The following is a 17568-nucleotide window of genomic DNA, read 5'->3' as shown; positions in this document are numbered from 1 at the left end:
TTCACGGTATCAATAGGGCAATAGTGGGTGAGAAAAGAAGAAAAGACATTAGATAAGGCAAAGGCAGATAGAGGTGACACGATAAGAGTAGTGAAGCTGAACTGAAGAAGCTGTCTTTCTTAATCAGATAGGTAACGATGCTAAAGAACAGAAGGACCAATTTAACTATATAGAAAGCCTAGTGTTATGACCTTATCAGTACCTGAACATCCCCTGAGAAACTTTTTACTGTTGGAATCAGTCCTCAGTCTAGCTTCTCTCTTCTACACAACTTTCTGATGGAGGGAAGAGTAGAATGCATAGTTCCTTTGTTAACCCTCCCTGCACAACTTCATTGAGTAGAGGAGGGAGGGACAACTGAGAAGCAGGTTTTATTTCCTGCTGTCTGAGATGCTGATAGAACTGCATCTGCTGAAATTTGAAAATTGGAAATCAAAACACTAGGAAATGAACTCAAAGTGAACTGTGAGAGTGTTTTGGCTGAGATTAGGAGTGTGCTTTTGATGGGAATATCCCAGTTATTCCCACTGTCCACTTTGTTGTTCTCACTATGGAGTGGTCCTGGAGTGAGTGAACTTGGTTCTTTCTGGATAAAACTGTAGCAGCGGATGCATTCCAGGAGCATGTCCAAAGCATCGCAACTGCTAATGAGATCTCAGTCAACAAGACCAAACAAAAACCAGCATGTGCTGCCAGTCCTCCTGGAAGCTAGCAGGCACCTCCCTGAAGTGGCAGATCTTACATTTTTTCTCAGCCTTTAAATTTTCCAGTGGATGTTGTGCTTCTCTGAAAACTTACTGAAAGTGAACTCAAATCTTACATCTTACTTTGTGCTGCGAGCTGCCTCCCAGTGACCTGGTGGGCACTATTTTTTTGGGTCAGGAAGTCAGCAGTGTCCATATGAGAGTATTATCCACTGTTACTTCTTAGGTACTACTGGCCAAAAAGCCAAGAAGTTTCGTGCCAACTTCCAAGTCCACTTCTCACACCAAAACAAGCTTAAACTTGAAAGAGTTAGTTACTGTCACCACTGCAGTCATTTTTTAAAAAATTAGCTGACATAGCATTTACTTTTGAAATTATTATTATTCTCACCTGAATAGAACTTGAGATGTACTGAGGTCAGAATTTGCATATTTTTCTCCTTTCCTGTCTTGGCTACTGCAAAGACATTGTCTTTCCCTTTTACACTAAAACTTAAGAATGATTTGGAACATAAGCTCATCTCGTTGTACAACACAGCATCAAAACAATGCAGGCTCTGAAAAGCATGTGAAAACCAAATAAAATTGTATTAGTAATTTTCTATACTTCTCTATAAATCTATATTTCAATCTGTTTCATTATAAATGCAGTTTAGTAAAGGAGTTACATGATTTCTTTTATGTGCTTTGGGAGATTTTGTAAAAATAGCAGTAGTAACAAAACATAATATGGATTTCTGCTTTATCCTATTGTGTCAAAATCAGTTGTCCCTGGCTCTTGGAGCAGGGCTCAACTGTTAAATATTCAAAACACTTTATTTTATTTTATTTTTTTTTAGGATTCTGTTCTTTCTCCAAGGGGTATATGTGCTCAGTGATCTTCCACTGAACTTTATCCTCTGATAGATTTTCAGTATCTCTTTTATTTATCAGAAATATTTTTGTTTTTGCTTACGTTAAGTCTGGAGAAACACATTTACCCTTGCCGTTTCCTCTTTTTTAATCTGATCAGAGTAAGTTAGTTGATTTATGTACTGGGGCACACAAAACATTCTGTTAAGTGGGTAACTGTGAAGTTAAATGGTCAAATCAGATCAGCTGTGAGAGAACTTCAACTTCATTACTTTCAAAATAGGCTTGCAGCTTTCTGTGTCTGAATTAGCCAAAGCAACTTTACCAGCAGTGACTACCTAATGCATTTGTACAAAGTGAGTGCAAATTATAAGATAGGTGGGAGTGAGGAAGAACAGGAAAAAGAAAAAGCCCAACTGAACTTCTCTCTGCAACCCCATAGGGCGTGCTGATGCAGAGGACTGAGGTGCATGGACTTCCAAGACTATGTTAAATAAGGTGAGAAGACTAGGTCCCAAAATCATAATCAGTGTTTCAGAGGGGATACCTTGCTGAGCCTGGGATATTCTTCTCATCAGCATCATTCAAAAGCAACTGTACTGCATTGGGGATCTCAGCTGGTTTCTCTACCTGGTGCTGAGGTGAACTGGACTATCTACCAGCTCAGCTGGTGTAAGTGGTTGTGTCACTGTGTAATGGTACTGATCATTATCCAAAAGGATATGTAAGGCCAATAGACCTTAAGTGGTTTTGGGCAGTTGTGTCTATAGCATACCCAATCTTCCTATTTGGTCTGGCAGATAGTATTGTGGTTATGAAAAAGGGGAAAAAGTGTCCCCATATCTAAGACATGGGGTTGCACAAGGCAGCCCCTGCAGCAACTGAGAACCTCTTACACTCCCAAACATAGGTGGGACTTAAGTGGGACTAAGTAATACTACTTAGTATTACTACAGGCCTCTACAGTACAGAGGCCTGCTGAATATCCCCTTGTACCAGAATGAATTGCACCTTAGGGAGATTAAGAAGTAGATGAACTGCTTGGAAAAACACCAAGTTGCCTAGCTCTCCTTTGCTGTTGTTCTAAAGAAAGGATTAAGCATCTGGAGTTGTGTGGGTAGCTTTGGAGTGGACAGTGCATGTTTTTCTTCAGTTACCATAAATCTATCAACAGACTATTATCTCCTCTGTAAGAAATACTTCTGCACTTCATTAAGACCTAGAATTATCAATTCTGAATCAGGGAAGCCATGTAAATGAGGCCTTCTAAATAATGAAAAGAAAATCACATTCCACTGAGAGTCTTTTAAAAATAGCTTAGACTTGAAAGTAAGAACTGAAAGGTTGTAAGAGCAACAAATCTGGGAAGATCATAATAAAGACTCATTAGAAATTTTTAAAATATTTAGATAAATTACATTAGCTTTACTAGACTGTTAAAGAGTGATTAGATTTTTGCAGGCTCTAAATTGAAGATGAGGAGCGTTTTGTTGTCTTTTGCTCTGGACTGCTGCTAAAATCACAGAAATAATTATAAAAATACAGTGAGCATACTGTAATCTCATAACACACAAAATGTCATTTCAAGTAAAAGCAGGTTAACTGCATTTCAGCCTACTTCATATTCATCTGGCAAAAGATACTATTATTTAAGCCCTGACAGATACTATTATTTAAGTCCTGACAATGGTTCTGCATAGATATTAAAAATAAAGGAGCAGAACTGTCCTTTTAGAAAGGTTAAGAATTTTATTGCAGCAACATTTTAGAATGATTTGAATATTCTGTCTGAGTCTGTCTTTAAACTGTGGATGTGTTTATTGTCTTTCATGAGTTCCAGATGAAATCTGCACAGATCACAACTAAAATGTTGTCTTGTAACTAGCTAAGAGTCTTGCAAAACTCATCTCAAAATATAAAAACTAGCTAGGCTCTTTCGGGGTTAGCAATAAAAATTCTTGAATTGCAATTTAGGTAAAATAGTACTGAAGAGATTGTATAGTGTGGACAGGAATAGAGAACAGAGCCTTTTTTTAAAGCACAGAAGTTAGATCAGATGCCAGTTAAAGGGAAGGAGTAGATCTGCTCAGCAGAAAAATTGTAGATGAATTGAGAGACAGATTTAAAATATTTTTCCTGCTAAGTCTGCAGAAATGGAGAGTGTTGTGGTACCAGCAGTACAGGCAGTTATGTGCTGTGTAAAATTATCCAGGGCACATTCATTAAGAGTATATTGCTTCTTCAGGTTCCCCAGTCAGTGACAGCAGCTTCTGTTTTGTAAGTGAAAAATACCTGACTAAGCAATAAATCAGGCTTAATTTTGTGAAAAACTCACAAAACTTTGGGGTACTTAGTTCATCTAAGGCAACCAAAGCCTGACATCTAAATAAAAAAAGGCTGCTGCACAGCACTGCCAATTGAATTGTAAGATTTGATGTTTCCTTGTAAAACTATGTATTTGATTGCCAACTGTTTGCATTATCAGTGTCTATGCCAGAGAGAGTTTTAAAAAACACTACAGAAATCGGCTGTGCCAGGGAAGTGTGAGTCCATCTGAACTAACCGTATGACCTGTAGCTGAGGAGAGCACTTTTAGCAGACTATGCACCCTGGCCATGGTCCAGGAATACCAGAAGCTGGGAAGCTGGTCTCACAGAACCATGAAGTAAAAACATGTGTAATTGAGGTTGCTTGGTCTTGAGAATTCGTTCTGAGAAAGATTTGCAGAGGGTATAGTTGCCCAGAATACAAGAATGGCTAAAGAAAGTCTAGCATGTTTGTAAAATGGAAACAAAATAAAAAAGGAAACAAAAAAAACTTGGGGCAGGGAGGAGGAGAATGTGTCATCGAGTAAAAATTCTACAGCTGGGTAACGCTGTAGCTGAGAAATTTAATTATACATAAGAATATGTCAGAATATAGCTCAGACAGCAAGACGGAATGGATCAAAGATTGGGTCATTGTGTTCAGTATTTTCTCGGTGTGGAAGTGCTGAGCTTGCATGTGCAGCCTGAATAAAGGTCTTGGCTGAGGGAATCCAGCCTGTGGCATGTGGGCATGGAGAATGGAAGCCCTCTGTGGGTATGTATTCAAAGCAGATATGGCCATTTTAGAGAGACATCTGACCTCTCCAAGATGAAAGAGTTCAGATTTGGCATTTGGGATTAAGTCTAGCTCTACTTTTAATCATGGCACAGACAAATACTCAAGTACTCAGAATCTGAGTAACCAAAAATGCAGGATTGCAGAACTGAAATATTGTTTTTGTTTCCTAAGTAGGAGAGAGGATCTACTTCCACCATGATAAACAGCAGGGTTAAAAACAAGAAAGATCTAAGCTAATCATTCTGGACTAAGCTTGACTACAGTACTCAAGAAACAGTATAGTAGATCTTTTTAAGTAGAGGAAGCAGCCACTAGACTGCTGTTGACTAAAATGTTCTAGTACTATGTCTTTGGCTATATCCATGCTGAATGGTTCGGTAAACCCCTATTCCCTTCAGAAAGTATTGCACTGAATAGCATGTATTAGGAAAGTGCTTGAATACTAAATGTTAAATACTAACACTCATAGATATTCCTGAGGTCCAGCAGGACCATCCTGTGAGAAGCTTGACCTCTGTGTTGTAAGGCAAGAATTTATTGTCTTTCACTGTGTTTTCTCCTTCCTTGAGGAAACATGAAATTTGTCCCTAACAATCTACCTTAGGCCATTTTCTCTCCTCCCCTCCCTTAAATTAACATCTGAACTTGACGGGCAAAAGCATTATTTTCCACAAAGCAAAACCACAGCAAAAAACATATGACAAACATATGGCTAAGCATGTTAACCTTAGCTAAACCCTGTAACTTTTTTAGAAGGCAAGGAACAAATATTTATGTTTGCTTCTGCTCACTGCTGTCATGGAATTTGATAGATTGCATAGGACGTGGCATAGCAGCAGGGAAGAGCTCTGGTGCTGCGTGCCTGCTGTAGGTCCTATTAAACGAAGTAAAATATCCTATCCAGTTAACTACTGATGTTTTGTCCTCCCTTCTGTTTCCCTAGTCCTATGTTTGAATTAAATAGTCAAAAGTCCTTAAGGCATTGCCTGCTGGAGGCTAGAGGACTACGCCAGTCCAATAACTAATGATTTATTTTCCTTTTATGTGTGTAATTTTTGCATCTGTTAAACACAAATACCCTTCTCATACAGTTGCTTGCCACATATGTCTGAGTTTGAGACCACTACCTTTGACCTTGGATTTATCCAATTCAGACTTCTACTTTATATATTTTTTTAAAACAAATGTCTCAGGGAAACCTAGAATGTGTCTGCCGCTGCAAAGGCAAAAGTTGGTGAAGGACACCTGAGATAACAACAGCCTCAGATAAGATTTGCAGGTGGAGCAGAATAACATGATGTCAATTTACCAGTTCATGGTTAGCTACTAATAGAGGTTCTAATTAGAGAAGTTCAGTTTTCAACAGCTGAAGTGATATTTCAGAAAATCCTGCTAGTGAGTAAATGTTCCAAACCTATAGGAGAAACTGTATGAATAAATGGATATAGTGTATTTGCTTGAAAAGCTTTCAAATTTGTCAGTAACAACACAGGGTTAGATCTTGTCATCACCAAAGCTAAGGTCAAACTCCTTTCAACTTTCACTAAAGCTAGAATTTCACTAGTTATAATGAGCCTGCTTTTTTCCTATCTTGCTGACAAAAGTGGTACCTCATTATAACCAAATTAGCATGTTTTCCCATCTCTAAAGCAGAGTGTATTCCCATGAGGCTATTCTAGGAGCAGCCATTCTGGGAGCAACTCTTCATTCTGCCTGGAACAAGGGCTCAGATGCTAATGTGGTACCATGAGTCTGATGAAGGCCTTATGTGTGGTCCAGACCCAGGCTATGGGGTGGTTAAGGAGAAGAAACATGCCAGACAGAGGAGTAAGTGGGCCAGATGCCATGTCTGATACTGTTTCCTCTTTGTCTTCATGGAAAGAAGTGTAAAAAGGCTACATACATAGCCATCCTGAATAACTAGACAATATTTTTATTTCTGTTTCTGTTCGAGTGTTTAACAATTATTGCTGCCTTGTTTCTTAAGTGGAAAACCTCCACATCAGACTTTGAAGATATTGTGGGTCTTTCTGCTACCATGCACTGTGCAGGAGTTGGCAAGAAAATTCAAATCTCCCCTCTGCTGGCTCATATCCCATAGCTGCAGGAAGTCTCAAATTTTTTACACAGAAAGAATTTCTGACTCGAAAATGATTTCCAGGAGCTCTCCAGTATGGGAACTGTCTCAAGGAAAGAAATCAAAGCATGAACAATTAAAAGAGCTGTACTGCACGTGGTTGCAGTCTATGTTCTAACAGAAAGAGAAATTATTGATGAACGCAAGAGACAGAGCAAGAAGCCTCAGAGCAAGTATTTTTTCCCATTTTTTTTAGTCAGTTATTTTTGTTTAAGTTTCTCTTTTGAAGTTCAGCATGTCCCTCATTTTCTTCCTATCGACGTACTTTTTACCTAAAAAGGGCCAGAACTAATATCCAAGAGAGACCATGAATCAATCCTTGAGCAATCAAAAGAGATATCCATCTTCCAGGATCAGTGTTGAGCTTTTAATTGAGGTTTGTCAAAATAACTCAAGGAGAAGGATGTAAGAGGCAATTTTACTAATCTTACTTTCATGGTATTTCATGAAAGCCAATAAACTGTGTAAGAAGAACAGATGCAATGCAAATGCCAAGATCTATTTGTCCTAATTAAACAAACAGCCAAACAAATAGAAATGAATGCCAAAATATTCTATACTATGCACTCTCCAATATCCAAGAATAATAGTTTACCTCATCTTTCCATTATGGCTCAGAATTGTGGTTGGCAGCATATCACTTTTTTATTATTCCTTTCATAACATTTATCAAATAGTTGTCCACATTGCAATTAGTCCTGTGTTTGAACCTCATGCAGATAGGCTTCTCTAAGATTTCAGCTGGTTAACTTGGGTACTGATGGGAAAACAGTTCTAGGTACCAGAGAACGTAGCTTAAATATGCCTACGAAGTGTCCAGGTTTTCCTGGACACATTTACTTTTTCATCTTGAATTTCCTTTAAGGTGGATTTTGAGGAAATGTAACAGATGCCTAGGCTGACTGTGCAAGATAGATGATTTCATTAGACTGCTGCACATCTGGAGACACTAGACATGTCCTCAGTCACGTGTCCAAGATTTCAGCCTGCTGCGTGTCTTGGTTGGAAGTACTGTTACTGCAAAATGTGCTAGATTGCTGTATGCAGCCAGTCCAGCACTGTGTGACTCAGGCTCCAGGAAGTGTTGGCTAAACCCCTCAAAGATCCTCTGCTCATGTGGTCTGCACATGCAACAGAAACTAAATGCCTTCTGTGAGCATCAGATTTACTGCCCTTGTCCAGAAAAACTGCACAGTAAGTTTGATTCTCATAGATGGACTGTTTATTTATCTGTCCACATTTTACTGTGAGCACTATATTGTATTTTGATAAAAGGACATGGCTTTGGACTGACACCGAAGACTATCTGTTTACAATGCAGAGGTTCAGGTGTAACTGACTGGAAAGAAAGGGAGATTACTTTTTTCCTGAACATGGCTTAGGCACAGAGCTTAGAGAGCCCTATGAGTCCAGACTGCTGGAGTGTGCACTGAGCCGCAACTTCACCAAGGCCTGCACGGACTGTCCAGGGGGCTGCTGGCCTACAGGTGTCAGGGAATGCTCTGAAAGCCCCAGAGGAGTTTCAGTGAAAGTTGCAGCAATAGGAGAAGCTAGGGAAAGCTGCTGGACTGGAGAACAAAGCTGGAGAAAAGGATTCATGCTGCAAAATAGGCTGAGTTAGCGAAGGGTTTGATTTTAAAACATTTGATTTTAATCCATTTCACTCAGCAGACTTCAATGCTCTCTTTCTGAAAAGATACTCTCTTTCATTTTAGTGACCGAAATCCCTTTCGGTGTTTCTAGTATGCTAACTTTAAAAGAAAGGTAGAACAATTCTCTCTAGAGTTCTCACCTACTCGGATTATTGTCCAAGAAACACTGTACACATATTTCAATACACATACATGTTAGTGCATGCATATTTCTGTCTGGGTAACCCAATTTAGACTACAAAACCTGCCTAAGTGGTGAGATGAATATTGAATAGTTTGCCCATGCAATCTCCACTCTAATTCTTGGGTAAACTACTGTCAGCACCTGAGCTGCTTTCTTGTTTTCCTCTAGAGTCAATGGGAAGAGTGGGACTGCCCTTGGGACAACTGTTTGAGATAAGTGAGCTGAGTGCTTACCTCTCTCTCTCCACTGATTATAGAAGGAGCTAAAATGACAAGCTTAGGTTAGGTGCCAGGTGCCTATCTGTCAAAATCTTATCTAAAGATAGCTGAAATCAGGTGACGTGAACATTTTAAGGGTCATAAAATTAAGTTAAGGGAGGATCTATCTTTGGTGAATAGTGAGTATGATTCAGTCAGAATGAACCATATTTCAGATGTAACTGGGTGGTGACAGAGACAGTGACTGAAATCCTTACTGTGACAGACACAATGCAGAAAGAACCCAATTCCTGCAAAGTTACTCCTTTCCTAATGTTTTGGGATGGTTCCAGGAACAAAGCAGTACCAACAGGTAAACAGCTCAGGGAGTAAACCTGTAGTCTTGAATCTTTTATGGATGTACAGGAATGTATTAATTAAAGTCAATAAAGGACAGAAGCAGACATGAGGGCAGACCTGTTTGCATAGGCATATTCTTACACAAGATACTGGGTGGGGAGCATGGTCCCCCTTCTTGAGTTATTCTCTGTACAGGCTCAAAAAGACCATGCACGTTGCTCATGTTCCCCAGCAGAGCCAGAGAGAACTCACCCTAGGCTACTATGTGCTCTTTTGCAAAGCACTGTGTGTGTGAATGGATCAGCTAACCTTTACAGAAAAAGTACTATAGTAATTGGGAGCGCAGGCAAAATGAACAGGATTCTATTAAAGTTATTTAGAGGCAAATGCACTTCTATGGAATAGAATTGCTGTACTTGTACTTTTTGTTAATTATCATGCCTCTTAGATAATATTACCAGTTAAATAATACATGATGGACTGAAAAACAAATCAAACCTAAAGAAAAACATGTTTTCCTGTTAATGTGGTGAACTATTATATAAATGTTAAGTTTTCTACACTAGTATTTTTTGTGCAGAATTCTATCATCTGTCCTATTCTCTAACATTTATAAACAGTTCTATGTGCAATTCTGGCTCAAGTGTTTGTTTGTTTGTTTTTTTTAAGTACTTGAGTCCAAAAAATGCAATATTCACCATAAAATCTGTCGTCTCTGAAGTTTTGAATTATTTTAGCCTGACACTACTCATTTGTCTCTTTGCTGTCTGTTTTTCAGCCAGTTGCATTCATGTATCTCAGCTTACATCCATATTTCAAGAACTCCCTTGATACTTTTCCCATAGTCTCTGATATTACTAATACTTGCATTTTAATACAGACAGTTAATTTATTTAGTGAAGTGAAATATGAATTTTCACCCAACCACTGTAATCCAGAGTAATGACTAGTTATATATTCTAATCCCTGAGAAAAGATAACAGAAGTATTCTCTGTAAGCAGACCTGATAATAAGATATAATGTTCCAAATGGAGAAAACCAAAGAGATATGCAGATTTGGAAGCCTAATAATTATGGAAAATTCAGACCCAAACTAATTCTAAACTTTACTAGCTCTCTGCAATGAGATAAACCAAGACTGGATCACTATATTCTCCCTTTTTTTATGAATGCAAGAGCTTTGCATCATCTCTAATGCTAATGTAACCAGTAATTGTATTAAATTAACTTCGAATCAACATCAGTTATTGGAAATGGTTCAAATTTTGCTCAGCTCTAACCCTATGTAATAATGGTTTACTAGAAGTGCAATAATCATAAATTTTATGATTTATTTTATTTATTTATAAATCTCATCTACTGTGCGATCTAGAAAGATGGAGAAATATTTCACATTAAACAGAATATTTTAGGAATAATGGAGAGATTACATCCATGTCAATGCCTTACATTTTGTTCTGAGTTTTATTCTCTTAGTTTTGGTCTGAAGATATTCCTGTCTTTTATGAGCAGTCTTCATAGTCTTAAATTCTCAGGTCCCTTGTGCTTTTGAGATGGACTCAGCAGTGGAGTTACTCCTGTGCTCTGAGTGTCATTTTGTTCCCTCAAAAAATACAGAAAGTTTACCCAATTGTAGCATCTTTATGATATTTTCTAAATCTCTTATACACCTCCTGTCCTTCTGTTTTAATAAAAGCCATGCCGTGATGTCATGAAGGTAGTCAGTAGTGTAAAAGTATCCCCAGTAAACAGGTAAAAAACCACTGCTGGTCACCAGCATTCGGTTACACCTTGCAACAGCAGTGAAGCCCCAGAAGAGGAGCTGCAAGACTGAGTGTGGAAACAGCTGGGTGAGGGCTAACAGCATCTCCTGAACCCCAAGCAGCTGGAGCGTACTGGGCAGGACGCACACCAGAGTCAAAGTAGCTCCCGTGGAGCTGTAGACAGGCCACAAATGGCAAGGGAGTGGAATTTCTCTCAATCTATAGGATTTTCTTTTAGCAGTATACATTTTGTAAAAGAAAGTGAAAGAAATTTGTTGAAAATGGATGAGAAAGGGAAGGCAAAGAAAGCAATCCATTGCAATAGGACTACACTCCTCAGCAAGGCTGTTTACAAAATCTCTTCTTATTGCTGAGAGATCACTGAATAGTATCAGATGCAGGAAATACAAACTTTACACAGAGTTGTCACTGCCAGCTGTTGACATGATCTGGGTTAGTCACTAATTGCTATATACACGGCTCACACAGGCAAGCTCAGGTCAGCTATTCTTGGCTGGGATATTCCCTGCCAAAAAACCAGTCTGTCCTTTCTCTTCATGTAGATTAGCTACTAAGGGAGAATTACTTCTCCTTTCAGTCGTGTTCATCAAAAATGAGTGCAGAACAAGTATAGTCTTTCATTAGTTTAAGTACCAACCCTTTTTCTGTTTCATCAGTTATATTCATCTAGGAAGTCCACTCATCTTAGAATACGAGCTAAATATAGAAGAGGTTTTAAACTTTTTTATTTCAAGAAATTCCAATATTATTGTTGTGTGATTTCCCATGAAGAGCTTGGCTTAGAAATCTAAATGTATTTTTTTCTCTTTTGGCTAAGTTATCACATACACAAATGAGATTAGAGAGTGCTACATTGTTCAGCTAGTTATTTCAAATTCGAAACTGTTTAGAAGTGCTTGAAGTCTTGACATTTCATGGAGGGTAAAATGCAGTAAGACATCCCAGGCAAGTGCTGGAAAGGATCTGTAAAAATGAGAAAGGAGAATTTTACATACTTGGGCAAAATGCATGTGGGAATTCTTTCCAGACATTCAGCAGACTTCCTAAAGGTGAACAAAATAAAAACAATGTTGTTGCACTGCTTTTGCTTCTTGTTGCTCTTTTCTTGGCAACTGCTCTGCACTTATTTTTATCAGCTGAAACAATATATTGTAAACCAAATCATATGCTCTAGCTCTGGCATAAATTTTTTTAATGCTAAAATTTCCTCTAGGCCTAAGTGATAATTCCAGATGTTGGCTCATTTGATAAATGGTATCTCATGATGGTGACTGCAGCCCAGCTTAAGTCATGGTCCATCCTACTACATCTTGCTCTGTGATACACAGAACAAGAAAATTAAAAAAACTCTGCTAAGGCAAAGGTTTGCTTCAGTGTGGCATGTTGTTGAAGCCTGAGTCTCCTGATCCAGATACTAAGAAGAGAGCTGCGCAGCTGTCTCCTGTCTTGTCCTGGCACTGTTCTCGGGGTAAAACGCTGGTGTACAACCTGAGATGTTCTGCCAGGGCAGCTCTGCCTAAGTGCTACTTCTTCCTTTTGAGAGGCTGATATGGGTCACACAATCAAGAAATCTTTGCTGGCCATTTCTGTCAGACTAAAACCCAAACATTGACTCAGTGGCTGTCTCAGTCCCACAGGCTTACTGTGCTCGTTGAACTCCTAGCACAGGTACCAGCTAGTGGTGGGCAGGATCATTTAACAGGAGCTGCTGACACCAGCTGGTCTGTCCTACTGTCAGGTGTGTGACCTGCCAGGCACTTGAAAATAACCAGTCAGTTTTAACAATTAGTATCATCTTCAACTTTTAGGAAGAATATCTTCAAGCATTTCCTTTGTCCTAGCAGGAAACCTAACTGTAGATATTATCTTATGAATAACAGCCTGATAAAGCATGATTTCTCATGGGCTTGGGCCCTTTAAACTGCTCCAAAAGTGATATACTTTTCCCCTATCACAGTACTCTCTAGGGCAGACCCATAAGAAAGAGAGACAGGACATGCTGCTGCTGATCTGAAGTTAGATACCTCCATATTTCAGCCGCAGCATGGATATTCATTGGCTAGTCAACCTCTGGCAAATAAACTGTGTTATGGTTAACTACAAAGTGCAGATTTCCCTTTCCCAGCTTGAAAGCTTTGAAATGTTTAGTTGCCTTTAAATTCTCTCTCAAACGTATTCATTTTTGTATCCACTGACAAAACAGAGAGGCAGCCAAGTGAATATTCGATAGGTTAAATAGATAATTAATAATAAACCAGTGCATTTTCAACATGAATGCTACTGATCTGAAGTCTTTTTGTAGGCAATTCCCATGGACCACAGAGAACTCTAGTTTTATAAACATCTCCGTACTTTACATTATTTCTTCTTGTTGGTAGCAGTTTATATGTATATATCCAACTTGGAAAAATCAAATTGTAGGATATTTGCAGTGTTTTCTACTTCTGTGGAATAGAAATGTAGCCGTTGTTCAATCCTAGAACATTAGTTTACCAGTAGTTCTTTTTCCAAAGACTGCTTTTGGAAAGCTGAGTTTAAGGACTTAATCCTTTTACCACAATAATAAGGTGCTTCACTACGTGTTGTTCTCTCTGCTGTAGCCCATTGCAACTGTTTTGTGGCCAAATGGAAAGATACCTGGGAGTATTTTTCTGGGTAACAAATGGTTTTCTCTATACTTTTTTATGTGAAAGGTATGTATATAAATACTTTCTTGTTTAAGCACACTGCACAACAGGTTAAGTTGATCTGTGATTTTCACATTCACCTAAAGAAGAAGAGAAAGGGAAAGCTGAAAGACTGTGTGGTCTATCAGTCAACAAAGGAGACTGGGATCTGACTTGTGTGACTGCTAATTCTTAGCTTGGCTGTTACCTTCTTCTCTGATTTTGGATGAGTTCTTTGGGTTTTGCTATTGCTATATTAACTCATCTTTTTCACCCATTAGATCCTATCTAGGGATTTCCAGGACAGGAACATGCACATGCACCACTGAGTGCATTTAGGTTGTGCCATAAATTAAAAAGGGCCAAGGCACAGATGTGGACATGGGAACTCATTCACTGATTCTATTAAAATATTACAAAGTTATGGTTTCGACTCAGTACAATTAATGCTTTCCCAGCAATTTCCAAGTATATTTCAGGAGCTGGCAGGGATCATGAATTTTTCCTACTAATTAGTCTGGATACCACTCCATGCCAGTAGTCTCAGTGCCAGAGAATGGCATATTTAATTTATTAGTATAGCTATAACCGCAGTGTCCACTGTAGCTGACAGATGTGCAACACATCTGAATAAAGATTCAGATTGTGGAGTGACCTGCATGTGCCCAGTAAGTCAACCGTGGCCTGGACATGTGCAATTAGTTATGTATGCATACTGCTAATGTGTCTGACAAGTGCAGGATGTGCTGGGCCCATGTGCATCCACTGAGTAATTTCACATGCATATTTATAATGCAAGGTGTGTTATGTGTAATAAGATGTATCCACACACACAGAATATATGCCTGATTTGAGATGTCCTACAAAAATGTGTTCTCTGCATGCGTGTCAGCTCTGTAGAGTTGACTGTGTATGCAGGACAGCTAGATGTCTAATATTCCTAGACAATTGGCCAAATTTATCAAATCCAGATTTCTCTTTCCCCATGAACATCATTTCTAGGTGGAAATATAGATCGTGTGGTAACTGCAAGCTTTTGACACCACAATACAGTGGATTAGGTTCACATCTCTTTGTTTCAGTCTTAGTTCATGATTATGCCAGTATCATAGCAATGAGAGAAACTGGAAGTAGGAGACTTGAAACAATCCTGGTAGTTGGCAGACCAGGGCTATTAGTCAGGATTTACTGAGATTTCAGAGACTCTTAGTCAAAATACACTCTGTGGAATAGATATTGTGCTTGTTATTAAGCCTAATCATATTCAATGTAACTGTGATGGAATTTATAACCTAGCTTTTAAGGCAGGGTTATAAAGACCTTAAGTGAGATTTTTTTTATATTACTTAAGGGAATTAGGTGATCAGTTCCCATTTAAAGCTAGGGAGCAAATGACGGGTATTGAACTTCTCTCAAGAACTCTTGAGCTTTTGTTCTTAATAACTTCTTATAGGCCTTATTTACAACTTTTTATAGTTGCATATGGTGTATCATTTCACTGAGTAGATATAAGTGTGCTTGCTGCACAGGCCCTGAAAATGCTGTCCAGTATTGTACTTCTGAGTTTATTCTGTCCTTTTACACAAACACTTACGGGAAATACAAGATACAATATACACAGTGGAGTGGTGAGTGGACTGGAAAGAATTGTCACAACAGACACTGCCAAATGCTTTTTTTTTTAAGCAGCCTGGTGCAAGCTTAATGAGATCTACTGCAGTTAAAATGAATTAAAAGTCTTTAAAATTCTTCTCTCAGCTAGTTTTGTAAAATATGGTAATCCTTGTAAGCCTACATCTTGAGAGATGTCCTTGAAAAATATTTTTAAAGCAGCAAACATGTAATTGGTGTAAACAACATGCCAGCAAATGTGCAACTGCAAGCTCTTAGCCCCATTACTGGAGGATTTCATTATATTTCTGTTACATAAGATCTTTTCTCTGTCTGTTTTCCTTTTTTTTTTTTTTTTTTTTTTTTTTTTTGTTGAGGATTTCTTTGCACATATGTGTATCCATCTGCCCAACCACATCCTAAGGGACCCAGAGAGTGTGAGAGAATGAGGCTGTTTTATGTCTGTGTAAGCAGTTGTTCCACATCTACTCTTCTCTGCACTACACTGTAACTAAAAACCTATTCATTTAAGTTTTAAAGTACATATTTCAAACTGTATTCATTAGGAATGCTTCTCCTTTCCTTTTTTGACCACAGTCTTACAGGGTTATTGAAGCTTGGGGACTGAGTTCAATCTTGGCAGGTCCCTACCCCCCTCCAGGGTCCAGGTTCAGTCTGTATTTGGGTTCTTTTGTGCTGATGCCTGCAAATTCAGCAGCGAAGTTCAAGAGAGGATAGATGAGCCCTAGCATTGCTGAGGCCAATCTCCATTTCAGAGCTGAAAGGTGACAAAAAGTGCAAAAGTGAAATTGGTCCAGGAAGATTTTAAAGGGTAAGTCATAAATTATTTTCTTTTTCCTTTTTCCCCCATTCCTTCCTCTTTCTCAAGAGAAGGCGTTTCCAGTAAAAGCTAAATTTGTCTCAGGAATTGGCTCTGTTCATTTGAACAGTGTTGAATGTCTTGCTGCTAAGAAGGACTCCTAGTGCTTTTTTTCAGGTTTTGTCTCTTTCTGGTTTAGGTATTCTCCTGTGTTATAAATAAATAGGTAAATAAACAAACAAATAAATAATATGTGTGCACATGCATGTGCATACACACACACACATAAAAATATACATATACATATAGGCAGTACAGGGTCAAATTTTCCTCCTACTGTGTCTGTGAGCTTGGTTGTTTTTGAGGGCATATCACATTTTGGGGAAAGACAGATAATAATCTAATAATGATTGTAAGCACACTGCTGAGGAGTACATGATTACACATGACTACACTCAGATCTCCAAGTGCTTTTTGGACTAGCGGTATGCCTGGTCTGTAGAGTGACCACCAACAGCTTTAACTTTTGAAGATCTGTAAAGAAAGATCTATAAGAAGCCAGGTATATATTTTGTTCAGTGAGAATATGGAATGAGAGTAAAACGGAAACAAGACAATTTGGAGGTGAAGTAAATAAAAACATATCTGAGGAGGAGATAATTATTGGCTGAAGGAGAGGGGAATGAAAACTAAGCACAGCTGGACTCCTCTTTTCTTGGGAATCTGGATCAGTTTGTCCCAACAACAGCACTTGGTCCTACTGAAGCCTCTATCCAGAGTTAAAGCTATGTAAGGTCTTTTCCAACATCAAAAATACTTTTTAAATAAAAGAAGATGGATTGAAAGAGTTGGGCTGTACACTGCAGCTTTAAGGAAGCTATCTAAAAAGAGAGAAAAGGGTTGGAAAAAAATTGTGAGCAATAAAAATATCAAAAAGAAAGGATTTATTACCGTCTTGCTGCTATTCTCTGTCATCCTTTTACTTGGAATTGCCTTTAAAGAGGAGGGGAAGATAGATAATGTAAGTCAGTATCAAACTGTGAGCTCTGCCTTGGTGACAAGAAGGCACAGCAGTCCAGCACGGGGCCATCAATTCATTAGAGCCCAGGAGGACATATGGGCTGGGGTGCTGCATGCACCCCACCTGTGGGGCAATGGGTTCCTCATGGGGGCCACACTAGGCCTTCCTGGGGCAAACTCATACTGAGATGAGTGAACTGCAAAGCCCTGGCTTTGGAGGAAGACGCCGGTGAGCTCTACGGCCAGCTAGGTCCCAGCCTGCTGTTGAGTAAAGGGACACCTTGGGGGTTGCTGCCAGCTTCCTCCAGCGAGCCCCTCAGAGGTAGGGATTATGGGACCGATGGCTCTTACCCACATGACCATTTTACACGGTTTGTATGAAATATACTTTGTAATATACTTGCGTATGTTACATTTAGAGGTAGATTTCAAATGTTCTCTGTGATTCACTATGGACACAGCATTAGCTGAGCAA

Source organism: Rhea pennata, chromosome 3 (assembly GCF_028389875.1).
Source record: "Rhea pennata isolate bPtePen1 chromosome 3, bPtePen1.pri, whole genome shotgun sequence".
Taxonomy (NCBI): Eukaryota; Metazoa; Chordata; class Aves; order Rheiformes; family Rheidae; genus Rhea; species Rhea pennata.
Note: the sequence above shows the minus strand (reverse complement) of the source record.